At 44.3% G+C, this 10,105-nt stretch overlaps 1 pseudogene; it reads right to left on the reverse strand.

The window, feature by feature from the left end:
* Positions 1 to 7: 7 nt before the first annotated feature.
* LOC149750606 (large ribosomal subunit protein uL23 pseudogene) lies at positions 8 to 10,046 on the reverse strand (annotated as a pseudogene).
* Positions 10,047 to 10,105: the final 59 nt, after the last annotated feature.

Here is a 10,105-nt window from a genome sequence, read left to right on the forward strand (position 1 = left end):
CGCAGCAAGGGTGGAAGGTCCTGGGAACCATCTTGAATGCGGGCAGAGGCCACGCCTTCATTGGCTTCGACATGCCCTTAGCTCTACAGCGCATGCGTTGTCTTTCTAATTCTTGGAAATTTAAAGTCACCCGGCGCTTCTTGAAGATCTTGTTCTAAATGGGTCACCTTGTGTTTCCGATCTATTGGAATCCTTAAATTCAAATCTAATCTGTAAATTTTTGTGTAATTTTTCTCATCTACAGAGCCAAAACAGGCCAGTGTGCAGCAGGAAGGACTAAGTTTAGACAACCAATTTTAAGGTTTGGGAACTCAAAAAACTGCAGGAATAGGGAACATCCTGGAGGTGGAGTGGTCTCTTCCAGCTCTAAAACTATTTGCTTATGCATGGATTTAAAAGAAGAGGCAGAGCCTTTTAAATAAGGGACTGGGAGGCTGGGGGTGGAGATTCATTTCAAAATAGATATTTCTACAACTCAACAACAAAAAGACAAACAATCCAATTTTTTTAAATGGGCAAAGGACTTGAATAGATGTTTCTTCAAAAAAATGACCAAAAAGCACATGAAAAGATGTTCAATATAATTAGGGAAAAACAAATCAAAACCATGAGATCCCACTTCACACCCACGAGGATGACTAAAATTAAAGCAAGCAAGCAAGCAAACAAGAACCTAGAAAGTAACAAGTGTTAGCAAGGATGTGGAAAAATTGGAACCCTCAGACATTGCTGGTGGGAATGTACAATGGTGCAGCTGCTGTGGGAACAGTTTGGTTGTTCCTCAGTATGTTAAGCAAAATTACTATATGACCAAGCAATTTCGCTCTGAATATATACCTAAAAGAGTTGAAAACAAGTGTTCAAACAAAAACTTGTACACAAATGTTCACAGCAGCAGTCTTCTTCACTATAGCCAAAAAGTAGAAACAAACGGTGGTATACCCATACAATGGGATATTACACAGTGAATAAAAAAAAAAAAAAAAGGAATGAAATATAGATACATACTATGATGTGGATAAATTTTGAAACCATTATGCTAAGTGAAATAAGCCAAACACAACAGTCACATATTGTGTAATTCCATTTAGATGAAATATGCAGAACAGACAAATCTATACAGACAAAAAGCAGGTAAGTGGATTAGTGGTTGCCAAGGACTGGGGGGAGGAAGAGTGGGGAGTGACTGCTTAATTAGTACAGAGTGTCCGTTTGGAGTGATGAAAGTGTTCTGGACCTAGATAGTGGTGATGATTGTACAGCACTATGAATGGCTAAATATCACTAATAGTAAATTTTATGTTATGGGATTTTACTACAATTAAAGAATTTGATACCTCTAGGAAAGGTCCCTCCTGAACAACAGATTTGTACTGACAATTGCCTCAAAATATCTAATGGACATTTCAAGCTTAGTGTGAAAGTTAGTTTTATGTCAATCTGGCTAGGGCTATAGTAACTAGTTATTCACTAATAGGTGTTGCTGTGAGGGTATTTTGTAGGTGTGGTTAACATCCACAATCAGCTGACTTTAGGTAAAGATTACCTTGATAATGTGGGCGGGCCTCATCCAGTTAGTTGAAAGGCCTTTGGAGCAACACTAAGGTTTCTCTGGGAAGAAATTCTGCATCAAGACTTCAGTATGGGGCTTCCCTGGTGGCGCAGTGGTTAAGAATCCGCCTGCCAATGCAGGAGACATGTGTTCGAGCCCTGGTCTGGGAACATCCCACATGCTGAAGCAGCTAAGCCCGTGCGCCACAATTACTGAGCCTGCACTCTAGAGCCCACAAGCCTCAACTACTGAGCCCACATACCACAACTACTGAAGCCTGTGTGCCTAGAGCCCGTGCTCCGCAACAAGAGAAGCCACGACAATGAGAAGCCTGCGCACCGCAACGAAGAGTAGCCCCTGCTCACCACAACTAGAGAAAGCCCGCTTGCAGCAACGAAGACACAACACAGCCAATAAATAAATTAATTAATTAATTTAAAAAAAAAGACTTCAGCATGACCAGTGTGGGGAGAGAGATAAATTAGGAGTTTGGGATTAACACTGCTATGTAGAAAATAGATAAACAACAAGGACCTACTGAATAGCACAGGGAACTATATTCAATTATCTTATAATAACCTACAATGGAAAAGAATCTGAAAAAGAATATATATATATATATATATATATATGAATCACTTTGCTGTACGCCTGAAACTAACACAACATTGTAAATTAACTATATTTCAATTTTTAAATGGCAAAAAATAATAAATAGGGCTTCCCTGGTGGCGCAGTGGTTAAGAATCCACCTGCCAATGCAGGGGACACGGGTTCGAGCCCTAGCCTGAGAACATCTCACATGCCGCAGAGCAACTAATCCCGTGCGCCACAACTACTGAGTCTGCGCTCTAGAGCCTCCGAGCCACAACTACTGAGCCCGCGTGCCACAACTACTGAAGCTCGCACGCCTAGAACCCGTGCTCCACAACGAGAGAAGCCACAGCAATGAGAAGCCTGTGCGGTGTAACCAAGAGTAGCCCCCACTCGCCACAACTAGAGAAAGCCCGTGCGCAGCAAAGAAGACCCAATGAAGACAAAAATAAATAAATAAATAATAAATAAATAAAGACGGCAGCATCAACGCCAATGTTCATAACAGCATTATTTACAATAGTCAAGACATGGAAGCAACCTAAATATCCATCAACAGAAGAATGGATAAAGAAGATGTGGTACATACACACAATGGAATACTACTCAGCCAGGAAAAAATATACATTTTATATATATAAATAATATATTATATATATATATATCCCAATGGTTCTGTTTCTCTTCTCTGAAGAATCCTGACTGATACTTAGCATGTCAGAAATGGAACTCTTGTTCTTCCCTGAAATCTGACCTACCTGCTCTCTTATTCATCTCAATTCATTGGCAACGCCATCCTTTTGGCTGCCCAGACTGAAAATCCCGGAGCCATCCTTTTCTTTTTTATTTATCTTATTTATTAAAAAAATTTTTAACCAATTTTTTAAGTTGAAGTATCGTTAATTTACAATGTTGTGTTAGTTTCAGGTGTACAGCAAAGTGATTCAGATAACTATATATACATATATTCTTTTTCAGATTCTTTTCCATTATAGGTTGTTACAAGGTATTGAGTATAGTTCCTGGAGCCATCCTTAAAGGTTCTCTTTTTCTCATATATCACATGCAATCCATCATCAGATACCATTGGCTTTATCTTAAAAATATGTCCAAACTTACAGACTGGGAGAAAATATTTGAAAACGATGCAACGGACAAGGACTTACCTTCTAAAATATACAAACAGCTCACACAACTCAATAACAAAAAACAAACAACCTGGACTTCCCTGGTGGTGCAGTGGTTAAGAATCCGCCTGCCAATGCAGGGGACATGGGTTCTATCCAGTCTGGGAACATCCCACATGCCATGGAGCAACTAAGCCCATGCACCACAGCTACTGAGCCTGTACTCTACAGCCCGCGAGCCACAACTACTGAAGCCTGCGCACCTAGAGCCCATGCTCTGCAACAAGAGAAGCTACCACAATGAGAAGCCCGCGCACTGCAACGAAGAGTAGCCCCCGCTTGCCACAACTAGAGAAAGCCTACGTGCAGCAACGAAGACCCAATGCAGCCAAAAATAATTAATAAATTAAAAAAAAATCCAGTCAAAAAATGGGCAGAAGACCTAAATAGACATTTCTACAAAAAAGACATACAGATGGCCAATAGGCATATGAAAAGATGCTCAACATCACTAATTACTAGAGAAATGCAAATCAAAACTACAGTGAGGTACCACCTCACACCATTCAGAATGGCTATCATTAAAAAGTCCACAAATAACAAATGCTGGAGAGGGTGTGGAGAAAAGGGAGCCCTGCTACACTGCTGGTGGGCATGTAAATTGGTGCATACACTATAGGAAACAGTATGGACGTTCCTCAAAAAACTAAAAATAAAGTTGACATATGATCCTGTAATCCTATTTCTGGGCATATATCTGGAGGAAACTATAATTCGAAAAGATACATTCACCCCAATGTTCATTGCACTATTTATAATTAGCCAACCTAAATGTCCATAGACAGATGAATGGATAAAGAAGATGCGGTACATATATACAATGGAATATTACCCATAAAAAAGAACAAAATAATGCCATTTGCAGCAACATGGATGCAGCTAGAGATTATCATACTAAGTGAAGTAAGGCAGACAGAGAAAGACAAATACCACATGATAATACTTACATGTGGAATCTAAAATATGTCACAAATGAATGTATCTACAAAAAAGAAACAGACTCACAGACATAGAGAACCGCCTTGTGGTTGCTGGGGGGGTGGGGAGAGGATGGAGTGGGAGTTTGGGATTAGTAGATGCAAACTATTGTATATAGAATGGATAAACAACAAGGTCCTACTGTATAGCACAGGGAACTATATTCAATATCTTGTGATAAACCATAATGGAAACGACTATGAAAAAGAATGTATGTATATGTGTAACTGAATCACTTTGCTGTACAGTAGAAATTAACACATTGTAAATCAACTATACTTCAATTAAAAATTTTTTCTTAAATGTTCAGAGCTTGACCACTTCCCATCACCAACATACTAACACCCTAATCAGAGCCCCCATCATCTATCACCTGGATTATTCCAGTAGCTTCCTCACTGGTTTCTTTGCTTCCACCCTTGCTTCTGCTATGTACCAATCACAATAAAGCAGCCAGAGTGATACTTTTAAGCTTTAAGTCAGATCATGTTCCTCCTCTGTTCAAAATCCTCCAATGGCTCCCCCATTTATTCACAGTAAAAGCCAAAGTCTCTACAGTGGCCTACAGGGTCCTACAATCTTCCCCCATGCACACACAGCATCTTTCTCATTTCATCTCATTCCTGCCTCAAGGCCTTTGCATTGGCTGTTGCTCCTGCCTAGAAGCTCTTTCTGCAGGCATCCACATAGCTCCTACTTTCACTTACTTCATTGTTTCATTGTTCAAACATCGTCTTATCAATGAGACCTACTCTGAATCCCCTATTTAAACTTGTAGACACTCCTTCCACTCTCAACCTTCTTTCTCCAACTCAAATTTTTTTCTCCATAGCACATCTCCATTTAAAGTACTCTATCGGGGGACTTCCCTGGTGGTCCAATGGTTAAGAATCCACCTTCCAATGCAGGGGATGTGGGTTCGATCCCTGGTCGGGGAACTAAGATCCCACATGCCATGGGGCAACTAAGCCCACGCGCTGCAACTACTGAGCCAGCGTGCCACAACTAGAGAGCCCGTGTGCTGCAATGAAGAGCCCACATGCCACCACAAAGATCCCACATGCTGCAACTAAGACACAATGCAGCCAAATAAATAAATATTTTTTAAAAAATAAAATAAAGTACCCTATCAGAAGTTCCCTGGTTGCCTAGTGGTTAGGATTCTGGGCTTTCACAGCTGTGGCCCAGTTGGGGAAGATCCTGCAAGCCGCACAGCCAAAAAAACAAAAAAAAGTTGTTTATAAAGTACACTATTTATTTTACTTAATTATCTATCTCCTACACTAGAATGTAGGCTCCGTGATGGCAAGAATAGTGTCTGTTTTGTTCACTGATCTGCCCTCAGCACCCAACAGTGACTGTCACATAGTAGGTGTTCAGTAAATATTTGTTGAATAGATGAATGGATTTCAGCACTGAGAGAGTGTTTACCATATGCCAGGCTCACAGAAACACAATGAAAAAGCAGCACTGTATGAAAACGGTTATACTGAAGTGTGCATAGGTCACTAACTCTGCATGGGAGGGTAGAGAAGAATACACAGAGAAGATGCTGTTCTAGAAGGGAGACACAGCATGCCCAAAGAACCTCACTGTTGGTTCCTCTACGCAGAACGTCTATTCATCTCTGTGTCACCAAGGCCTGGAATAGTGCTAGGCACTCAATAAAGCTTTCCAGAAAGCTGTATAGAGGGGCTCAGGATTTACAAGTAGTGCCTAGATGTGGATGGAGGAGCTGGAGGCAAGCCATGCCATACCAAGGGGGTTTCATTTTTTTAATTCTAGATTTAATGAAAAGCCATTTGGAGTTTTAGGCAGGTTTTTTTTTTTTCTTCTTTTTTTTTTTTGGCTGTACGCGGGCCTCTCACCACTATGGCCTCTCCCGCCGCAGAGCACAGGCTCCGGACGCGCAGGCCCAGCGGCCATGGCTCATGGGCCCAGCCGCTCCACAGAATATGGGATCCTCCCAGACCGGGGCACGAACCTGTGTCCCCTGCATCGGCAGGCGGACTCTCAACCACTGCGCCACCAGGGAAGCCCTTTTTTTTTTTTTTTTTAAAGTAAACTACCCTTTATCGGAGAGTAGAATGCAGGATGGGAGCAGGAGAAGGTGGCAGAGGATGGTCAGGGGTCAGCTCTGGCCGTCATGGTCAGTGATCTGGGCCTGTGGGAATGGAGAGGTGCTGAGGAATTCCAGGGAGAGAGAGGAGGAAGAGGAGATGAGACTGGTGGCCCACTAAATGTGGAGGAGTGAGAGAGAAGAGGTCCCAAGCTTCTCCATCGCTGTGAGGTTAACTAGCATGGGGAACAAGGGAGGGCAAGTAGGTTTGAAAGGGTTGATAAATTCAGCTGGGGACACGTTGCATCAGAGATGTTTGTGGTGTATCCAGGTGGCTGTAACCAGTAGCTAGAGGGGGAGACAGGAAGCCTGAGCTTGCAGTACTCTGTCCCCGACGATAGCTCTTCCCCACCCCACCCTGGGCTCTGACTGTTGCTAGTCTGTCCCTACTGCCAGATTGTGAGGGTAGGAAGCAGGTCTGATTCAGGTTTCTCCCCAGCTGTCTAGGCCAGATTCTTTTTTATTTTTGGTCGGGGCGGGGGTGGGCATGCTGCGCTGGCATGCAGGATCTTAGTTCCCTGACCAGGGATCAAACCTGAGCCCCGTGCAGTGGAAGCACAGAGTCCCAACCACTGGACCGCCGGGGAAGTCCCTAGGCCAGATTCTGAACCATAGCAAGTACTTTGTGCATGTTTGCTGAATGAATAAATGGGCATCCTCGGTTGAGAGGTGAGAGTGGAAGCAATAGACACAGAAGATATTGTCCAAGGGGAATTTTCAAGGGAAATAAGAAAAGAGAAGTGCTTAAAAGACCTGAGGAGCAGTGGTCAGAGAGCTAGGAAGGTAAGCAAGAGCACTGCAGCCAGAGGCCAAAGCATAAGTGTTACAAGAAGGAATTGTCACCAGTGTCAAAGGCTGCAGAGAAGTCAGGTAGGATGAGACTGACAAGGTTTTGCTCTCATAAACAGTAAGCATTTCCCAGGTGCCTCCTCTCACTAGAGCATAGTGCCTCACGCTTTAGGCTGCGGAGATGGGGTTGAGATACCTCCTGCCCCCAGGGTGTTGAGAGTCCAGCAGGGGTAACTGCATGTGCCATCCCCTTCTGTGTTTTATATTCTTTCTTTTATATATACTGAAAACTTTTATATTTAGAATTAGCCAGCTGGACTCAGCTTAGATGATCCCAATTTTGTTGGCAACATCCAAAGCATCATAGTCAGGAGCCAGTCGAACATATGCCTCTTTCTCTCCATCAGGCCTGATCAGGGTGTTGACCTTGGTCACGTCAATGTCATAGAGCTTCTTCACAGCCTGTTTAATCTGGTGTTTGTTGGCTTTGACATCCGTACTGAACACCAATGTGTTGTTGTCTTCACTTTTCCTCATGGCTGACTAGGAGCTTGATGATGGCGTAATGGTCAAGCTTGTTTCCCTGAAAGGCGCTCTTCCGAGGATATTTGGAACGCCTCCTGAGCCTCAGTGTTTTGGGCCGTTGGAAGGTAGATTACGTCAGACATTCTTTTTTTGTGGCTGTGGACGCCTTTCAACCCTGCTTTCTTGGCCTTTAACGACTTTGCTTTGGCTTCGGCTTTGGGAGGGGCAGGGGCTTCCTTCTTCGCCTTCAGCGCCATCTTCGTGAAAAGCTGTGTTTTACATTCTTATGGTTGGGTCTAAGTACCTCATGAATGATGTAGAGAGTGAGTGCTGGGGAAATCTTAGAGAAGAGTAATCAGCCAGGACTGGGGCGGGCTGGGAAGATGGCACGGAGGAGATAGCCTCTAAATTATACCTTGGAGGGAGATGAGGAAAGAGTACATTCCAGAGTGATGCTGGTGGGAGGCTGAGAAGGGAAACAGAGAAAAGGTGTTCTGGGAGCCTTTGGGTCACCTGGATAAAGATGTCCAGCAGGCTTGTCCTTGAACTGGCTGGAGGACAGGAGAAAGCTCAGCTCTGGAGCTATGTATTTGACAGTGAGGGATCCATAATGCTTAAAGCAGGAAGTTTCCTGTGCATCCTTTCCCTCTGAGAGGTGAAGAAATTGAGGTGCAGAAAGGAAGAGCTGTCCAAGTCTATTAACAGCAGACAAAGGCCCCAGAAGCTCAACCCTGGCCTCATTCCCTTTCCACTACCCCACAGCCGTTGGCCTAGAGGTCATGGGGAGCCACAAGAGAGAAGGTCTGGAAAGGGTGCTTGGAACAGTGAAAGCCAGGCCTCAGGGTAAAAGTGCATTGGGTAATGGGAGGAAGAAAAGGAACCAGAAGGGGAGAAATACCAAGAGAAGCCAAATAACGCCAATAAAGGAGCCCTAGCAGACAGGATCTTGAGATATTTGCACGCCCATGTTCATTGCAGCATTATTCACAATGGTGAAGAAGTGAAAACCACCCATATGTCCAGCAGCAGACAAATGGATAAAGAAATTGTAGTCTATAGATACAATGGAATATTAATCAGCCTCAAAAAAGGAAGAAAATCCTGTCATATACAGCAACATGGATGAACCCTGAGGACAGTATGGTGAGTGAAATGAGCCAGTCACAAAAGGCCAAACACTATATGATTATATGAGGCACCTAAAGTATAGTCAGACTAATAGACAGAAGGTTGCCAGGGGTTGGGAGGAGGAGGAATGGTGTTTGATGGACATCAACTTTCAGGTTCGCAAGATGAAAAAGTTCTAGAGATCTGTTATGCAACGATGTGAATATCGTTAACATACTGAACCGTATGCTTAAACTGTATGGTTAAGGAGACAAATGTTATATCACCATGTGCTTTTTACCACAATTGAAAATTTAAAAAAAAAAAATTTTTGTTTTTGAAGAAAAAGCCATAGTAGAAGAGAGTTGTAAGAAGAATGGTGTGGCCAAGGTGTAAAGACTGCACAGAGGTCAAGGCCAGTGGGGGGGCTTCTGGGAAATCGTGGAGAGTCATCTGAGCAGAGAGGTGGGGGAAAAGCCAGACAGACCACAGGGCATTAAAGAGGGTGAGGGCGACACTGGGGGTGGGGTGGGGTGGGGGGCAGCAAGAACGGACCCTGCCTGGTGATTGGTGGTAACAGGCAAGAGTTAGTGAGGGTGGAGGGGCTAGACTGAAAGGGTGGAGCTGTGGGAAGGATTATTGCTTTGTTTTCTTTTTCGGTACAGAGAGCACACTTGTGGGCGGAAGAAGGGAGGTTAACGATGAGGGAGTAATAAAGTGGGGAGGGCGATGCAGGGGGTCTTGGCACAGCGGAAGGGGCAAATGCACCTGTTAGCCTTCGTTGGAGGAGGGACATGTGCCTTCGTGACAGGAGGGAGAGGGGGAAGGTGATAAGGGGGCGTGGACAGAGTGTTTGTCAGATATTGGGAAGGATGTGGCCAGGATGGGGGTGACTGCACAGTCTTGCTATAAATTCAATCCACCAAGGGTTGAAACCAACAGCTTGCAGTGGGAAAGGGGGGCTGAGGAGGAGTCAAGAGAAGTGTGGGACAGCTGGGGACAGCAACTGTGGGACTGCAGCACGGAGTCTGTGATGGATGAGGTGCTGCCTGGCCGGCAGACACACAGACGTGTGTTGGCCCCAAAGGCAGAGTTGCAGGCACTCTCTAGCAGTGCCTGGAGTGGAAGAAAGGGCTGTGGGGCTGGCTGGGGGCTGGGAGGCAGCTGGCAGGGCAAAAAAGGTGGTTTGGAGCTGGAGAGAACAATCACCCTACAAACCTACTAATGTCCTCGGACTGCTTGCTCCCCTTACCT

Source organism: Delphinapterus leucas, chromosome 1 (genome assembly GCF_059928025.1).
Source record: "Delphinapterus leucas isolate spDelLeu-1000000601 "Yukka" chromosome 1, BTC_Dleu_Yukka2, whole genome shotgun sequence".
Taxonomy (NCBI): domain Eukaryota; kingdom Metazoa; phylum Chordata; class Mammalia; order Artiodactyla; family Monodontidae; genus Delphinapterus; species Delphinapterus leucas.